This window comes from Muntiacus reevesi, chromosome 1, assembly GCF_963930625.1.
Source record: "Muntiacus reevesi chromosome 1, mMunRee1.1, whole genome shotgun sequence".
Taxonomy (NCBI): Eukaryota; Metazoa; Chordata; class Mammalia; order Artiodactyla; family Cervidae; genus Muntiacus; species Muntiacus reevesi.
In genome coordinates this window covers 277947597-277967763 of record NC_089249.1, presented here as the reverse complement: position 1 = coordinate 277967763, position 20167 = coordinate 277947597, and positions in this window count along the sequence as shown.

Sequence of the window (20167 nt, the reverse complement as noted above, 5' to 3'; positions counted from 1 at the left end):
CTTTATATTTATAAATGAGGAAACAAACTTAGGAAACATTCTTCCTAAGGCTCAGGTTATATAAATACCAATAGAAACAAGATGAAAATATAGATTCCTGGATTTCAGTCCAGTTTTCTTCCCACTACTACAATCTGTAATTCCTTTAAGTCATCTCTGAAACAAGAACTGGGATATCATCACCAAAATTAAAAATCTAAAATATTTTGATTCCCTTCCTATATTTGGCTGTAGGGATTGTTCATAGCAACTCTAAGAGACAGGTACTATTGTTACCCCAATTTACAGGTGGAGAAACTAAGCGTTAAAGACACTGAGCAACTTTTCCAAAGCCACTCCGATAGCAAGTAGTAAAAAGGATTCAGGCTAAGCAGCTTTCAAAACTTGTAATAATTTAGAAAGCATTAATTGAAAGGCTGCTACCAGTAAGACACTATCTTGGGAGCTGGATAAGATATGTAAGATACAGAGCTTAAAAACTAATGCATACACCAGTAACTGTAACACATAGTAAAATAGGTAAAGGGTATTTGTGGGTGTGCTCAGTTATGTCTGGCTCTTTGTGACCTCATGGACGTAGCTTTCCAGGCTCCTTTGTCCATGGAATTCCCCAGGCAAGAATATTGGAGTGGGTTGCCATTTCATACTTCAAGGGATCTTTCCAACCCAAGGATCAAACCCACATCTCTTACACCTCTTACATGGGCAGGCAGAGGATTCTTTACCACTGTGCCACCTGGGAAGCCAAAGGGTATTTAGGGAGGAAACAAAAAATAAAAAAGCAAAGTGCATAGTTCAGTTCAGTTGTTTCTCAGTCATGTCGAACTCTTTGCGACCCCATGGACTGCAGCACGCCAGGCCTCCCTGTCCATCACCAACTCCCAGAGTTTACACAAACTCAAGTCCATTGAGTCCAACCATCTCATCCTCTGTCGTCCCCTTCTCCTCCTGCCTTCTGTCTTTCCCAGCATCAGGGTCTCTTCCAATGAGTCAGCTCTTCTCATCAGGTAGCCAAAGTACTGGAGTTTCAGCTTCAGCATCAGTCCTTCTAATGAATATTCAGGACTGATTTGCTTTAGGATGGACTGGTTGGATCTCCGAGGGACACTCAAGAGTCTTCTCCAACACCACAGTTCAAAAGCATCAATTCCTCAGCGCTCAGCTTTCACAGAAGAGACAGCAATTTCAGGGTGGGGGGTGAATGTGAAAATATAAACTGTTGAGATCTGCTTTGAACCAGTCTGCTCCCAGTAGAGCCCAATGGATATAAAAATATTTCCTTTTAATATTTTAATAAGCTTGTCATCTAATTCAACTTTTTTTCCAAACCATACTTAACACAGCCACTTCTAGATTTAGTTAGCACTCAAGGCATTTATTTTAATGCCCATGTGCTAAGGGTAAAAAGCATACAGCAAATAAATCAGCTGTGCAAAAGCTCCCTTCATATATCAAGCAATCTTTACAGAAAGTTATTAGAGGCCTCAAAGTCTCCATAAAATAATCCATTTACATTCACTGTCCACTTAAGTGGCAATCTCTTAATTTATGAGTTAGCTACTTGCTGAAATATCATATAACTTGCTGAGTGTTAATTTCTTAGATGACCCTAGCCCTGTAAGAAAAGGGCAAGCAGGAGTCAGAGTAAAGAAACAAATCCATCCTATTTCTGGACTCTTAGATATGAACCCAGACCACTCAAAAATCAGTGTCCTCAATGGAATTTTTTGACAAATGCTTATATTATGATATATTAAAGATTAGAGAATATACTTATAATTTTTCTTTTAAAATATAGCTAAATTTTAGCTATATTTTCTTCAACTGTTACCAAATATGTTTTATTTTTAAATACCTATGCATAAAATAAACTTCATATGTTCAAGAAAGGTCAACAGAAAAGCCATTGTTTTTATTTTCCATTTTCTGACTATAAACATGACTGTTGCAAGCTAATTCATACCAAGTGTGAATGTACGGAGGTGAAAACAGTATTACGTTTCCTTTTTACTTCAAAAATGGTCTATCCAAGCTTCCATTTCAACTATTTGTTTCCCCTGGTGTTGAACAAGCAGAGTTCGCCTCCCTCCCAGTGTACAGAGTTCTGACCCTTAGAAGGTGGAATTACAAAGGAAAGTTTTGGCACATGCTGTTTGGCCAGACATCTCCAAAATCTCTCATAAATAAGAAAGGGCTTGAAGCGCCTCTCTACACCAATGTTGGCTAAACTACCCTCATTTACATTCTGCTGTCTTGACTTGTATCCTATCTCTATAACACCTAGTCTCATATACTTGGTATTTTAAATATTATTTTTACTTAAATAAATTCACTTTAAAAAACTTTCTACCTTTATTTTAAGTGAAAAGCCAATACCATGTGCCATTTAAAATGGCCATAAACATCTCGCTAATGCATCTGTTTGCCCAGGTCAGCCTCCGGATTATCCAACAGGGAGAGAGCAAGTGCCAGGGACTGGTTAGGACACATTAGCACCACACCGAGGTTTGGTTCTGTTTTTGCCTCTCTCCCTATTCTCATTAGGAAAATATTGTTGTTGTTGTTTTAAGGTGCTTATCTTTCTAAAATGTGGCTTGGTGTTTTTAAATGTTGTGCCCATGTACCTTCTAAAATCATCCCAAGTTCCTCCAAGCAGCCCAGTGGCGCTCTCAGAACACTGCTGTCAATGATGCAGAATTTCGTAAGCCCAAACCCCGCCACTTCTAACTGGTTCCTAATTCAGTAGCACGGTTGTCTTCTACAGACTTATCTGGGCTCTCCGTTCCCTCTCCCTGCCCTCTCAGACTTAACTGTGCTGTTCTCAGAGCAGGATCAGTCTGGTTGCAGACAAATCCCACTGCCAGCAAGCAGGCACGATACCTAGCAAGCTGCTAGCTCAGTTCCAATTTCAAAAAAATAAAGGTGGATCCCATATCTATCTGTTCATACTGTCTCTAGATTTAATTTTTCAGACCAGTGCTGTACTCTCAAAGGTTTAGACATTTGTCATAAATAATGAGACACCTAAAAATTCTGTCTTCCTTAACACAAACCGTTTTCTTTTATTCTCCTTGTTAACTATATGTTCCACTTGGAAACAAAGTTCATATTCTCAGTTCTGGAACAACGGTCTTACTCATTCTAATTTTTACAAACTCTAACTTTGGACATGAGATTTTTCTTACCCACAACATTCTTAAAATATAAATTTCCCACATGATGTATTTTCTACTAGAAGATAGTCAAATAATGCCAACACAATACATACTTTCTTTTTGAAAGTACAGGTAGAGCTGTGGTGACCTGATAAATATTAGCAGTCTAGTGAAGGTGTTGTACACTGACTTCACTGTAAGAATCTTCTTCCCAATTATTCTAGCTTTAAAAATCAAATTCAACAATGTTGAACACTCAGCATTGATATAAAATATGAGTCAGTGGCCAGGATGAGTTAAAGTATATGCACTTGTTATGTTTCACACAACCAAACTTCTCCTAGGGTATTTCCTGGTCAAATAGCTTTTCACCCATTTTATGGGCTTTTAAGGGCTCACCGTGATTTCACTTACAGCTGTTATTTCTAATACAGCTGGGCATTGACCTGATGACCCATCAGATCATCCAGAAGACAAAACAAAGGACACATACTGGTCAACCGCTAGCTGGCAAGTTCCTCAGTGACCAGGTCATGAGTGATCTAAAGGCATTCAGCAAGTATACAGGGAAAGATTAATGAAAGAGGAGGAAAATCTTCAGCTAACACCACAGTAAAACTAGCTGTTCCACAGAGATTTTAAACACAAAATCCAGCTGCTTTGGCACAGAACTCTATATCAGGGCATCAACCACTTTCAGACAACTTAAATATCCTTTCTCTAATTAAAAAATGGTACCTACAATTAAGAGCCAACAAAGTGAGCTGAAAAATAATATACACACTGTATTGGGATGATCCAAATATCAATAATTCATTAAAATAATCTCAAAATGAGTCTTTTTTTTAACATAAGAGAAAAATTGTAAGAAAGAGGCAATTAGATGATAGATACGGCATTTCTGTGGTAAGCTACTGCAGCAGCTCATCATATTTACCCAGGTATCTCTTCAGGGTCTTATTTGTGAAAGGTTGTGATAAAGTGGAATAGAACTCTAAATTCATTTGGCTTTTGAGATTATCACTCTATTTAACCTTGAAAGCTCTCTGCATTTTCTCATGCCTTTGTTTGCCTTCAGGAATTTATCTTCATTTTAACTTTAATCCATCTTATATCTCCTGCTTCATCTTTGATCCACAAGGTTCAACCTTTTTAAAAAAAAAATCTTCAGTGTGTACAGTGTAGGTGGGGGGTGGGAGGGCTTCCATCTGCTTTCTATAAAGAGTATATAATATGGTCATGTTAAAAAGGTTATACATACATACATACATGTGTGTGCACCTGTGAGATTAACCAAGGATCATTTTATTTGTTACGCTGAAAAGCTAACCTCTGAGTCATACTTGTTCCATATCAAGTACCAGTTTCACCTGGGATTTACAACACTGATTCTGTCAGTTACACTATCCTCAAAGTAACAGCATTTTGTCTCAAGAAGCCCAAGCATTTCAGTACTACTTCTCACAAAAGTGGGAGCAAACACTTATCAGCATTGCCATGAAAACCGTGAAACTAGCTTTGCAATGGCTATCTTAGACCTCCGCATAGAACTGCAACAGTTTAGACCAGCTTTTCATAATCAGGGACATTTTTTGCATTAGCCATTGCAAACACAAAACCTAAGATCTGTTAGCTTTCCAAGCCTACCCATCAAATTATATACCACTGTCTTCAAAAATTTTAAATATATATATATTCAAAGAATGTCCACAAAAATTAATTTATCCTTCTAAAATAAAATTATATTATATATATATATTTATTATATATAATTATTTATTTGTTAATATAAATATTATATTATGTATAATTACATTATTATATTATTTTTATATATATAATGTAGTATTATATTATAACTATAATTATAATATAATTATATTATATATTTATTTATATAATATAATATTATTTCTTATATATAATATATTATATATATATAATTATATATATTAAAATCAATTTAATGAGATACATTCTAGTAAGTGCATTAGGACTACAATTTGATATAATAAGGAGTGGGGTCTACCAAAGTAAGCATGCCTGGGACATACTGTGATCATGCTAGATCTTCATTCACATGTCAGCAAGGCAGTAATTACAGACTGGAACACTGAGAATTTCATAAAGCAATGAAAAACCTGTATTAGAATTGTCTAGAAATCACTTTCTCATAGACATTAAATCAGATTAATAGGGATTTCCCTAAAACCTTACCCAGTGAAGACCAAATCCCAGGAGACTTGGGTCTTCTTATTGTAATTGGTCTTATTTAATTATCTCATTTCTGAAAACAGTATGAGGTGAACAGCTATATTCTAAGATAATTTAATGCAGTTCACACTGTCCCAAAGTTATCAGGAATATCAAGGTGTCTATGATATGTTTGTTTGTTTCTTTTTCTGCCAACAATTTAACCATGCCAAAGATATACCACAGTAGAGAGGCTAAGGAAATGTTCTCATACAATAGTAATTGTTGCATACTTATTTAACAACTCAGAATATCTAACAATGACCTCCATATGTTTCTTGCCAGAGAAAAATCAGAAAAGAGAATTCTCAGGAGAATGCTGTGGGCTTTTAAAGGTTAGACTTATAAACTACCTGATGTCAAACCACCACATCCTATTACAGTTCCACACCTTGTTGAAGGCCCAATATAAACTTGGACTTGAAATCAAGCACCCCAGTGTTACAAGCGAGCCTGTTTTTTCACAGTAACAATTCCATGGAGAGAAACTGCTCTCACTTTCTAACAGGTTTGAGACTCTGAAATGTGACTGCTTCTCTTCAGTAATTTTCCATCACATGTGCAAGATGCATCTTGACAGTGAAACACTGTTTCTTATTTACCTCTTCAACAAGATTGAAAATATTCCTTCTATATAGGGGCATTCATTTTACTTAAATAAAACTAGGATTGATCTCAGTGGCTTCGTTTCTTTCTCCAAATCTTTCCTCATAAAAAAACATTGATTTCTTAGCTCATAGGACTTGATAGGGAAATTTTTTTTGAACATGCTACCTGTATCTGAAAGGGATATGCTGACCTCCCATTGTTACAGCAGGCTGTTTGAGTCCTATCAGGGCAGTCACATTTAGTGGCTAGCTTTCTGGGTTAACCACAGATCTAGTTGCTGAGAATGCAAGTTGCAGTTGTGGACACAGTTTAAAGCCATGAACTGAAAATATAGATTAATAATGCCATGCATATGATGCCTGCTGGGGACTGAAAAGTTTTTAATTAAAGTAAAACATTTCCAGTAGTATAAACGGAAATGAATAATTTTGAAAGTTTAAATCATCGTGATGAATTAGCACAAACTTTCAAAACTGTGGCTACCAATATACCCACCAGAGGATTTACTCTGTTGCATTATGAATGGGAAGCCCGATCCACTTATAAATCAATCAAAAGCAGTACTAGGGATGAAGTTCATACTGAACTTCAAGGCCTTTATAGGGATTTATCTCTGTCAAACAACCAGTGGTTCTATTTTCCCCAGGTGCTAATACCTTGCTCCACTACAATAGTAGGTTTGATGATAAATAATAAGAAAGGTATTTAATCTTTAAGGCTTCCACTTAATAAACTTCAGTTAACTATAAATGACATTAATGGCCTGAAATCTGCCAAGTTTCCTGGGAAAAAGAGTAAAAAGGATATATAAAGTTTACATATGTAAAAGAAGAATCTAGATTTTATTATAAACAGGATAAATTTCACTTTAAAGCCAGGTAAAAAGAAGTGCCATCTGAAAGACTGAAAGACCATAATTATTCTGTCCATCTATAAAGAAAGGTTAATACTTTCAAACTCCAAAGGTTGTAGAGATGATAGCAACATGACAGGTTGGCACTCAGGAAGCATGCAACCCCAGCTCTCTCATGTACATCGGTTACTTATATTCACAGCGCCTCAGGTTCCTTGGCTACAAACTGGGACAGGTTAACGGAGACCACTGTTACAAAGAACTCTGCCCACTGCATTCTGAAACATTGTGGGTGCTCATAAACATTAACTTTACACCCCACAGTAATCATACAAGAATAACAAAATATTCCCAGTAACTATTTGGCAATTCTGCCTCAATAACATAAAACATAATTTTACGTAACACAAAGTTGTTTTGCTTTGGGGGTATCAGTTCTATGTGACTAAACACTTTCAGAGGTCTAGAAAACCGCTTATGGTTTAAGAAGGCCAAGTAAAATTTTCCCTCTGGTAGCTTATTTATATTTTTCATTTAGTTAGCAGAACCACAAACAAAACAAATAAATGAAAGTCTTCAGTTTTACCAAAATTTGAAAATTCAGTAAATCCTGGCAAAAAAGGATGGACTTCGGAATTAGAAATAGCTGTGCTTAAGTCCTAGTTTTACATGTTTTTACACTATAAACACGTTTAAGTCCTAGTTTTACATGTTTTTACACTATAAACATGTTTAAGTCACTTAAGAGGTTTGAACTTCAGTTTTCTCATCTGTCAAACTGGAGTGATACTGCTTTGCCAAGTGAAAAGAACTAAATAAAAATCTTACCTGTGTGTCTATGTGTGTGTAATCATGTATATTTAAATTTTTTAAAAATATGTAAATCTCACAAGCTGTTTTACAGATAATTGCCTTAATTTTTAAATTAAGAGTTTGTGATTAATGAAGACTTGATTAATAAATATTTCTATATTCCAATTTAAATCCTGGTCCACACTCATGCTTTAATTCATTGATATAGACCACAATACCTAGATCTGGTCTTCTGTACCTAAAAGGATATGTTCAGAATCTGCATGGGATAAGATATTTCTGCTCCTCCCCTAACTGCCAAATCTGACTAGTAGAAAGTATCAAATTAGCAGTGGTCTTATATCACTTCCCTGGGTTATCATGTAGACTAGAGCTTTAGAAGATTTTCTAAACAGTGCCCTTGCTTGACACTGAATTTTTTTCTTCTGGCAAATAAAAAGGGCATAAATGTAAGAACAATATTAATCATTTGTCTTTTTACAGTTGAGGAATTGTCTCGGTTTTCAGAATTAAAGGTCAAATTTTAGAAAGATAGCTGTAGGACTGTCAAGGAAGGAGACGTGTTTAATGGCTCGTGGGTCTTTGTTACAGACGGTTTACACCGACTTCTCTACCGTCACTCGGGGAATGGCCAGCAGGTTTCTCCCCGCGCAGAGCCTTGTTCTGCTGCCCAGCTGCGGATCTGCTGTGCTGGCTCCCCGTGCCTGCAACACTCGGATCCCCACCAGATCTTCACAGGCCGCTCTCCTTGTCATTTCCTTTTTAAATGTCCCCTCCTCAGAGAGGCTTTACCCGACCAATCCACCTAAGTCTCCACCTGACTCTGACCAACCACATCACTTTTTATGCCATCACTTGTCTTATTTTCTTTTAGCAGTTATCTTATTTATGTACTGATTCACTTGTTTAATAAACATTTAGCTTGGCTTGGAAGCTTCTTTACCACTGTACAGTTAACACTGAAACTACGACTTGGCCTATAACAAACACTCACTAATTATGAACTGAAAGGATGAGTACTGGTGTCTATTACATGCAGTAGAAAAGATAAGCATTTTTGAAAAGAAATTGCCTGCCTAAACATTCTTTATCAAGGCATAATTCCACCTTCTTTACAAACTGTACTTTCCCCTAAATACACAAGTCCAATGTGTAATGATCTTTGACCTAATCCACCTCAGGGCATAATTGAGGAAAAGGAATCACTTATCCAGAAAGATAATAACAAAAGCAGGTTCCTATTAGGATTGAAAACACATGGAGCCTCATAAAGTGAAAGTCTGAAAGAACAATGCCAGACAGTAAATCTAGGTTTTAGCAAAGTTGAGATTTCTTCACTAGGGAAAAAAAAAAAAAAGAAAGAAAGAAAACTGGAAGCTCTATACAGTCAACAAAAACACACCAGGAGCTGACTGTGGCTGAGATCATGAATTCCTTATTGCCAAATTCAGACTTAAATTGAAGAAAGTAGGGAAAACCACTAGACCATTCAGGTATGACCTAAATCAAATCCCTTATGACAATACAGTGGAAGTGAAAACAGGTTTAAAGGACTAGATCTGATAGACAGAGAGCCTGATGAACTATGGACAGAGGTTTGTGACACTGTACAGGAGACAGAGATCAAGACCATCCCCATGGAAAAGAAATGCAAAAAAGCAAAATGGCTGTCTGAGGAGGCCTTACAAATAGCTGTGAAAAGAAGCAAAGCGAAAAGCAAAGAAGAAAAGGAAAGATATTCCCATCTGAATGCAGAGTTCCAAAGAATAGCAAGGAGAGATTAAAAAGCCTTCCTCAGCGATCAATGCAAAGAAAGAGAGGAAAACAAGAGAATGGGAAAGACTAGAGATCTCTTCAAGAAAAGTAGAGATACCAAGGGAACATTTCATGCAAAGATGGGCTCTATAAAGGACAGAAATGGTATGGACCTAACAGAAGCAGAAAATATTAAGAAGAGGTGGCAGGAATACACAGAAGAACTATACAAAAAAGATCTTCCTGACCCAGGTAATCACGATGGTGTGATCACTCACCTAGAGCCAGACATCCTGGAATGTGAAGTCAAGTGGACCTTAGAAAGCATCACAACGAACAAAGTTAGTGGAGGTGATAGAATTCCAGTTGAGCTATTTCAAATCCTGAAAGATGATGCTGTGAAAGTGCTGCACTCAATATGCCAGCATATTTGGAAAACTCAGCAGTGGCCACAGGACTGGAAAAGGTCCGTTTGCATTCCAATCCCAAAGAAAAGCAATGCCAAAGAACGCTTGAACTACCACACAATTGCACTCATCTCACACGCTAGTAAAGTAATGCTCAAAATTCTGCAAACCAGGCTTCAGCAATACATGAACCATGAACTTCCAGATGTTCGAGCTGGTTTTAGAAAAGGCAGAGGAACCAGAGATCAAATTGCCAACATCCACTGGATCATTGAAAAAGCAAGAGAGTTCCAGAAAAACATCTATTTCTGCTTTATTGACTATACCAAAACCTTTGACTATGTGGATCACAATAAACCATGGAAAATTCTGAAAGAGATGGGAATACCAGGCCATCTGACCTGTCTCTTGAGAAATCTGTATGCTGGTCAGGAAGCAACAGTTAGAACTGGACATGGAACAACAGACTGGTTCCAAACAGGAAAAGGAGTACATCAAGGCTTTATATTGTCACCCTGCTTATTTAACTTATATGCAGAGTACATCATGAGAAACGCTGGGCTGGAAGCTGGAATCAAGATTGCCGGGAGAAATATCAATGACCTCAGATATGCAGATGACACTACCCTTATGGCAGAAAGTGAAGAGGAACTAAAAAGCCTCTTGATGAAAGTGAAAGAGGAGAGTGAAAAAGCTGGCTTAAAGCTCAACATTCAGAAAACCAAGATCATGGCATCTGGTCCCATCACTTCATGGCAAATAGATGGGGAAACAGTGAATACAATGTCAGACTTTATTTTGGGGGGCTCTGAAATCACTGTAGATGGTGATTGCAACCATGAAATTAAAAGATGCTTACACCTTGAAAGGAAAATTATGACCAACCTAGACAGCATATTTAAAAGCAGAGACATTACTTTGCCAACAAAGATCTATCTAGTCAAGGCTATGGTTGTTCCAGTAGTCATGTATGGGTGTGAGAGTTGGACAGTGAAGAAAGCTGAGTGCCAAAGAATTGATGCTTTTGAACTGTGGTGTTGGAGAAGACTCTTGAGAGTCCCTTGGACTGCAAGGAGATCCAACCAGTCCATCCTAAAGGAGAGCAGTCCTGGGTGTTCATTGGAAGGACTGATGTTGAAGCTGAAACTCCAGTAATTTGGCCACCTCATGTGAAGAGTTGACTCATTGGAAAAGACCCTAATGCTGGGAAGGATTGGGAGCAGGAGAAAGGGATGACAGAGGATGAGATGGCTGGATGGCATCACTGACTCGATGGGCATGAGTTTGAGTAAACTCCAGGAGTTGGTGATGGACAGGGAGACCTGGCGTGCTGCGATTCATAGGGTCGCAAAGAGTCGGACATGACTGAGCGACTGAACTGAACTGAACTGACTGTGTAGTTCTTAGTGACCCACCATGATGCACAGCTGTATAATATCTATCCCTCCTAAAATAATTACTGAAAAGAGAAAGAATTTTTACACTGAAGGATAGTTTGGACTTTAGGACTGATTTTTTTTATATCATATATATATGTATATGTGTGTGTGTGTGTGTGTGTGTGTGTGTAACATCCTCCAATATTTTTTTAGTTATTTCTAATTTTGTCCCTCGGTCACAGCCTCTTTATATGCACCTAGAATATTGCCTGTGAATATTTCCTAGAAGTACTAATCTGAGCAAAGCCATAAAATTTTGACACCCAGGATTAACCTCCAGTTTTCTCCTCTTTTCTATCATCTTATTTCTCTAGTTTTTTAATTCTACTTCAGGTCTTCCCTTCATTTGCAACGAGTACTTTTTTTGAAAATCATTTCAATTTTCCATTTTTAGTATGCCCAATTCCCTCCCACAAAAACAGACTCTTCTGGTTTTAACACACTGGAAGAGAAGGAGAGCTCACACTTCTTCCATTGGCATCCAAAGAATATTGTAAATCATGCAGTGGTATTTGGGTATCAGGTATGTTATACTGGGTTCTTTATTCTTTGGTCATTGATAGCCTTTTTATGGCAATAATAATAATAATAAAGTATTATTGGGGCTTCCCAGGTGGTGCTAGTGGTAAAGAACCCACGTGACAATGCAGGAGTCATAAGAGATGTGGGTTCGATCCCTGGGTTGGGAAGATCCCCTGCAGGAGGGCATGGCAGTCCACTCCAGTATTCTTGCCTGGAGAATCTCATGGACAGAGGAGCCTAGTGGGCTATAGTCCATAGGGTCCCAAAGGGTAGGACACAACTGAAGTGATTCAGCACACACAATGATTATTATTAATTTTTACTTAACTTCAACATTTCCTTTTATGATGGTATCCTGCTTTGCTTTGTCCACCTTTGCATGTGACAAGCTCTCTGAGGACAAGGGCCAAGTTTTACTCAGTGTGAAAGTCTTCACAGCACTTAACAGGAAGAACTTCCAGAGTGCAGTGTTAAATGGCGGCTTCTCACCAGTCAGCTGTCTCACGCATGATGGCGTGTATATTCATCCCACTCTCTCCTCCCACTGTATCCACAGGTCCGTCTACATCTGCATCTCCATTCCTCCCCTGCAAATAGACTCACCAATACCGTTTTTCTAGCTTCCATATATCTGTGCTAATATATATTTGTTTTCCTTTCTCTGATTTACCTCACTCTGTATAACAGGCCCTAGGTTCATCCATCTCACTAGAATTGACTTCAATTCATTCTTTTTTTATGGCTGAGTCCTATTCCATTGTATATACATACCACATGTTCTTTATTCACTTATCTGTAGATGACCTAGAGGGGTGGGAAGCTTCCGAAGGACGGGATATATGTATAATTATGGCTTATTTGCATTTCTGTATGGCAGAAACCAAGACAACATTGTAAAGCGATTTTTCTCCAGTTAAAAAATAAATTTAAAAAAAATACATAGTATTTTTAAAAAACTGTTAAATTAACTGGATTGAATTAAATCCTGAACAAATGGAAATTTTCCATAAAACTTTAATGTCCAGTTTTAATTTCTAAGACTCCTATTTTATAGATATTTTGTTTTGGTTAGCTTTATAATTCATATAATAGTTGCTGCTTACCTGGGAAAACCAAACTTGAATACAAATGTACACAAAACAGCATAAAAAATGTTTCACCCAAGTTGATCCTGGTGGCGCATGTTAAAATCAGGAAGATTAGAAAAGGAGATAGGGCCTAATGCCAGATCTACTTCCTGAATTAGAATCCCAACTGTCTCAGACACATATCCCCATAAAGAATCACTGATAGAGGTGCAGGCAATTACAAAGTTGTTCAGGAAATAAAGATACTTTACAGAGACACTGTGAAAGTTAAATGAACTGTGTTACAGAAAGGGTATCACTGTAAAGTGGTAAGTGGAAAGTGCTGTAAAATATTAATGACCAGCATCAGCATCATGACTTCCAACAGAAATTTTTTGGTAGCTACTTGGGGAGAAAGTTTCCAAGCTCAGCTTTCAAAGATGCACTGTATATAACACAGACCATATTAAAAAATATATATATATATTCCATGAGTCCACTTCCTCACTCTCATCTATTTTCAATTGTATACCGATTTCTTTTCAACTCAACTTTTAAAAATCACCACTCTTGAACTGATTTATAAACTTCTCATCTTTAAATCTTACTACAATTTTAGATACATCCAATTATTTATTTCTAACTTGGTGAATTATCCTTGTTAATTCTTAAAAATTCATGAAAAAGGGACATACTTGTCTATTAGAATATCCAAATTGTACACTAATATGTAGTCTTTGTGTGATTCAAAGCCCTGTAGTACATTAAATAGTATCACTCACAACTTGATCTGGAAATATGAAAATGTTTACTATATTCGAAATAGTTTGAAAATTGGTAATTTTGTTTCAATATGAAACTTCACCAGATTCTATTTGGACTTGTGCCATAATTCGTAATTAATACTCTGAGATTCCACAACATGGTTCAAAAACAATGGTAAATCATTACCTCACAGACAGTGATTTCTGAATTAATTTCTAAGCACCAACAGCAATTCTACTATTACGAGCTGCATTTAGATCATAAATTACTCTCTGGGCCCTGATGCCCATGCCAAACAAACATGATATTTCTAATGTGTATGAAGACAGCAATTTGGCAAAATAATATTTAGAGCACAAAGGGCAAAATTATTACTACTCTTGATCAGGACCCTCTTGTAGCCAAAAATGACAATGAAAAACTAGTCAAATAGTACCTGAAACATGTATGTTGAAAATCTGCTTCATCTTCAGCGAAGACCTGAGAAGAAACGAGTTAGCAGCTTCACAGTTTCAAGATGGAGAGAAGCATCTTTCCTTGGCGCTATTTTAAGTTGCTACATGGGAGGGTGAATCATCAGTGAAACTGGGGTCAGTGGGGGAAAAAATAGGTGCTCCTTAGAAAGGAAGAAGAGGGCAATAGAGAGTGCTAAGGAAAATTACCAGAAAATACGTATTAAAAAAAAACCCATAGTAACATCACGTACTTAAGGAAATAACTTCATTTAGAAAAAGTTACATCTAAGAATAAAAATATGTGCCTAGAAAGAAAAGCAAAGCATGCTTTTTTTTTTAATTTTTTTTATTAGTTGGAGGCTAATTACTTCTCAACATTGCAGTGGGTTTTGTCATACATTGACATGAATCAGCCATAGAGTTACATGTATTCCCCATCCCGATCCCCCCTCCCACCTGCCTCTCCACCCGACTCCTCTGGGTCCTCCCAGTGCACCAGGCTTGAGCACTTGTCTCACAAAGCATGCTTTTTAAAAGTGCTGTTAAACCTCAGGAGTACATTCGAGAGTTAGCTTAATCCTCAACTCAAGATACTGCAAGAGTTTTAATAAACTCATAGGAAACAGGAAAATACGTTCTGTCAGCTTGATGTAAACTAGTCATATCTAACGGAGATATTGTGGTATATTGTGACAGCAACTCAGCATACAGGAGCCAGCAAACACATTTTATAAAGGGCTGGATTGCAAATATTTTCCCTGGAGGAGGGCATGGCCATCCAGTCCAATATTCTTGCCTGGAGAATTCCATGGACAGAGAATCCTGGTGGGCTACAGTCCACGGGTTGCAAAGAGTTAGCCATTACTGAAGCAACTTACTATGCACACAGCAAATATTTTAATATTTGGAGGCCATTAAGTCCAACAACTTAATTCTGCCACTGGTAGTGAAAAGCAGCCATAGACAATATGTAAACAACTGGGTAAGGTTGCATTCCAATTAAATTTACTTCCAAAGACAAGCAGTCTGTTAGAATGGCCAATGTCCAGAACACTGACAGCACCCAGTGCTGGTGAGGATGTGAAACAAGAACTCTTGTTCGTTGCTGGTGGGAATATAAAACATTACCGTGATACAGCCACTATGGCCATCTGGCAGGTTCTTAAAAAACTCACCATATTCTCACCATACAATCTAGCAATCATGCTGCTTGGTATCTACCCAAAGGAGTTGAAAACTTCAGTTCAGTTCAATCGCTCAGTTGTGTCTGACTCTTTGCAACCCCATGAATCGCAGCACGCGAGGCGTCCCTGTCCGTCACAAACTCCTGGAGTTTACTCAAACTCATGCCCATTAAGTGGGTGATACCATCCAGCCATCTCATCCTCTGTCGTCCCCTTCTCTTCCTGTTCCCAATCCCTCACAGCATCAGGGTCTTTTCCAATGAGTCAACTCTTCGCATGAGTTGGCCAAAGTATTGGAGTTTCAGCTTCAACATCAATCCCTCCAATGAACACCCAGGACTGATCTCCTTCAGGATGGACTGGTTGGATCTCCTTGCAGTCCAAGGGACTCTCAAGAGTCTTCTCCAACACCACAGTTCAAAAGCATCAATTCTTCGGCACTCAGATTTCTTTATAGTTCAACTCTCACATCCATACATGACCACTGGAAAAACCATAGCCTTGACCAGATAGACCTTTGTTGGCAAAGTAATGTCTCTGCTTTTAAATATGCTGTCTAGGTTGGTCATAACTTTCCTTCCAAGGAGTAAGCGTCTTTTAATTTCATGGCTGGAATCACCATCTGCAGTGATTTTGGAGCCCCAAAAAATAAAGTCTGACACTGTTTCCACTGTCTCCCCATCTATTTCCCATGAAGTGATGGGACCAGATGCCATGATCTTAGTTTGCTGATAACTTACGTCTCCATAAATACACGCACATGGACGTTTACAGGATTCATTCATAATGGTCAGAATTTCAAAGCAGTAAGATGATCCTTAGCAGTGAGTGGATGAACGAACAGTGGTCCATCTAGATGAAGGAATAGTACTCAGTGCTGGAAAGAAGTGAGCTGTCAAACCACGAAAAGACGCAGGGCAGCTCACATGCGTGTGACCAAGTGAGAGAAGCCAGTTTCACAACCGAGCGATAACCCTGTCGCTTTCCACAGAGACAGTGAGAAGATCCCTGGTTGACGAGGGTCGTGGGGTAGACGGACAAACAGGCAGAGCACAAGAGATTTTCAGGCCGTTGTATGAAACCACAGTGGTGGACGTCTGTCATTATGCATTTGATAAACCTCGCAGAGTGTGCAACGCCAAGAATGAACCCTAATGTAAACTATGAGTTCCGGTTGATACGACATGTCAGTGTAGGCTCACTGACTGTAACAAATGTGTATCTCTGGTGGGGGATGTTGGTGAGGGAAGGGACTGTGCATCTGTGGAGAAGGAGCTAAACAGAAAACTCCATACTTTGTATTTAATCCTGTTATGGACCTAACACTGCTCTGAAAAATAAAGTGCATTACAAAACAAAGAGAGGCAATCCACAGGTTCTGAGAGAATTAAAGGAGTTCCATCTATAAACTGTTCAGGAAAGTCTCTCACACACATGAGATACTTAATAATTTAAGCTATTATTTTTATATTTCTTCCATTCCATAAGCTTTCTCTGAGCAAAGGAATCATCTGCTCTTTTGACTGCACTCAAGACAAAGGAAAAAATATAAGAAAAGAAATACATTAAAAGCTCAAAAGATTATCCCACCACACAGAGTTGCCCCAACATGCCACTGACTGGGATAGGAACTCGAACGTGATCTCCTTGAGATACTTGTTTTGACTCTTAACATAAGATCAAAAACACACCATCTCTAAGCAGTTCATCACAGCTCTCATATGTGCCCATGGATTGAGAGAGGGCAATATGGAGAAAATACGGAGAAACTAGATAACAAAGAGTAATACCAGCTGCAACATCTTTAGGGAACAGGCTGAGAAGCAGTACACCGTTTCAGTTCACCACCAGAATACAGTTGGATACAACAGAGCAAAGGCCAGTGACTGTAACTTGGAGCGTCACCCACTCCAGCTGATTGTCAACAGCTGGGCACTGAACCCCAAGCAGGCTGCGGGTAACAACTCCCCCATGAAGCAAGTGTCTATTCCAGTACAAAAGCAGCGCCATCTAAGCCCCCAGGGAAACTTCATGTGAAAATCTACTCGATCAAAGAGAAGCAAACCCTAATTTCCTAACACAGGAAACAAGTAACAGGGCTTCATGTGAAAATTCTTGTTCTCGGCATGTTGAAGAAACTTATCATGTGGACTTTGAAAACAGTGACATTTGAGTCACTTAACGCACTCAGGGCTGGCAGGGCTGGGCACAAGGCGATGTTTATTATGGATCTTAAATTAACACTATCTTAATTGTTTTGTGGGGGGTGCCTACCCTTGTGGCTCAACTGGTAAAGAGTCCACCTGCAATGCAGGAGACCTGGGATTGAGCCCTGGTTGGGGAGATCCCCTGGAGAAGGGAAAGGTTACCCACTGGAGTATTCTGGCCTGGAGAATTCCATGGACTCTATAGTCCATGGGGTTGCAAAGAGTCGGACACAACTGAGTGACTTTCACTTTCACTTTCTTATTTTTTAAAATTCAAGTAACTATTAAGTACATGCTTTGAATTACAACTAACATACAATAAAACACTTACTTTGTACCCCAAGATGTTTTTAGGTGTACAATTCATATTCAAAACCTGGCCTACATAAACTTAAGAGCAAGTAGAAACTATGAAAATACAATTCATGATCAGCTTATTACCAAGATATAACCAAATATGTATTATACATATATACCCTTAGTAACACAAGATTGTTTTAATCATCTTTTAAATACCCAAATTAAAACTTTCTACCTATTCATTCCTTTATTAAAAAAACATTTTGAGGACACTTACTGGGTAACAATGGTGAAAGTATCTATTCTCTCCCTTGCCAGCAATGCTAATTTTTCAATATTTGGAGTATTAAATTTTCAACTGTAAGCTGTCTTACATCATACACATGAACAAATTTTGTACCATAAACTCACAGACCCTAAGTTTATCATCAAGTCAGCCTAGAGGTGGTTGTACAGAGTAGCACCGAAACTCTTCTCTTACCTGAATATCTACAGTAATCGGTTCATTGAGTCCCAAATATAATAGCTGGTTGTTTACCTGTGGCTTGGATACCTAAAAGGTCTTCAGTCTCTCCCAGGAACCCTTTTCTCCCGTCACGTGGTCCTCCACTACCTCTCGGAGTTTGCTTAAATTCATGTCCACTGAGTAAGTGATGCTATCTAACCATCTCACCCTCTGTTACCCCCTTCTCCTCTTGCCTTCAGTCTTTTCCAGCATCAGGTTCTTTTCCAATTAATCTGCTCTTCACATCAGGTGGACCAAATATTGGAACTTCAGCATCAGTCCTTCCAATGAATATTCAAGGTTGACTTCCTTTAGGATTGATTGGTTTGATCTCCTTGCTGTCCAAGGTACTCTCAAGAATCTTCTGCAGTACCACAATTACATAGCATCAACTCTCTGGAACTCAATTTTCTATATGGTCCAATTCTCACATCCATACATTTTTACTTGAAAAACAATAGCTTTGACTAGATGGACCTTTGTCAGCTAAGTGATGTCTCTGCTTTTTAATACACTAAGTTTGTCATAGCTTTCCTTCTAAGGAGCTTTGAATTTCATGCCTGCTGTGACCATCAGCAGTGACTTTGAAGTCCCCAGAATTAAAATCTGTCACTGTTTCCAATTTTTCCCCTATTTGCCATGAAGTGATAGAACTAGATACCATGATTTTTGTTTCTTGAATGTTGAATTTCAAGCCTGCAAGTCAGAGGCTATTGATATTTCTCCCGCTAATCTTGATTCCAGTTTGTGATTCATCCAGCCTGGCATTTCGCATGATGTTCTCTGCACAGAAGTTAAATAAGCAGGGTGACAATATACAGCCTTCACATTCTTCTTTCCCAATTTTGAACCATTCAGTTGTTCCATGTCCAATTCTAACTGCTGCTTCTTGACCTACACACAGGTTTCTCAGGAGGCACGTAAGGTGATCTGGTATTCCCATTTCTTTAAGAATTTTCCATAGTTTGTTGTGGTCCACACAGTCAAAGGCTTTAGTGTAGTCAATGAGGCAGAATTAGATATTTTTCTGGAACTTCTTTGTTTTTTCGTGATCCAACAAATGTGGGCAATTTGATCTCTGCTTCCTCTGTCTCTTGGAAATCCAACTACCCCATCTGGAAGTTTTCGGTTCACATACTATTGAATTCTAGATTGACGGATTCGAGCACTACCTTGCTAGTGTGTGAAACGAGTGTAATTGTACAACAGTTTGAATATTTTTTCACATTGCCCTTTTTTGATATTGGAATGAAAAATGACCTTTTCTAGTTCTGTGGCAACTGTTGAGTTTTCCAAATTTGCTGGCATATTAAGTGCAGCACTTTCACAGCATCATCTTTTAGGATGTGAAAGAGCTCAGCTGGAATTCCATCACCTCCACTAGCTTTGTTCATAGTGATGCTTCCTAAGGCCCATTTGACTTCACATTCCGGGATGTCTGGCTCTAGCTGAGTGATCACACCATTGTGGTTATCCAGGTCATGAAGACCTTTTTTGTAGACCTTTTCTTCTGTGTATTCTTGTCATCTCTACTTAATCTCTTCTGCTGCTGTTAGGTTCTTACCATTTCTGTCCTTTTTCATGTCCATCCTTACATGGAATATTCCCTTGATATCTCCAATTTTCTTGAAGAGAGCTCTAGTCTTTCCCATTCTATTGTTTTCCCCTATTTCTTTGCATTGTTCATTTAAGAATGAATGCTCTTATCTCTCCTTGCTATTCTCTGGAACTCTGCATTCAGCTAGGTATATCTTTTACTTTCTCCCTTATCTTTTGCTTCTCGTCTTTCCTCTGCTATCTGTAAAGCCTCATCAGGCAAACACTATGGCTTCTTGCATTCCTTTTTGTTGGTGATGGTTTTGATCTCTGCCTCCTTAC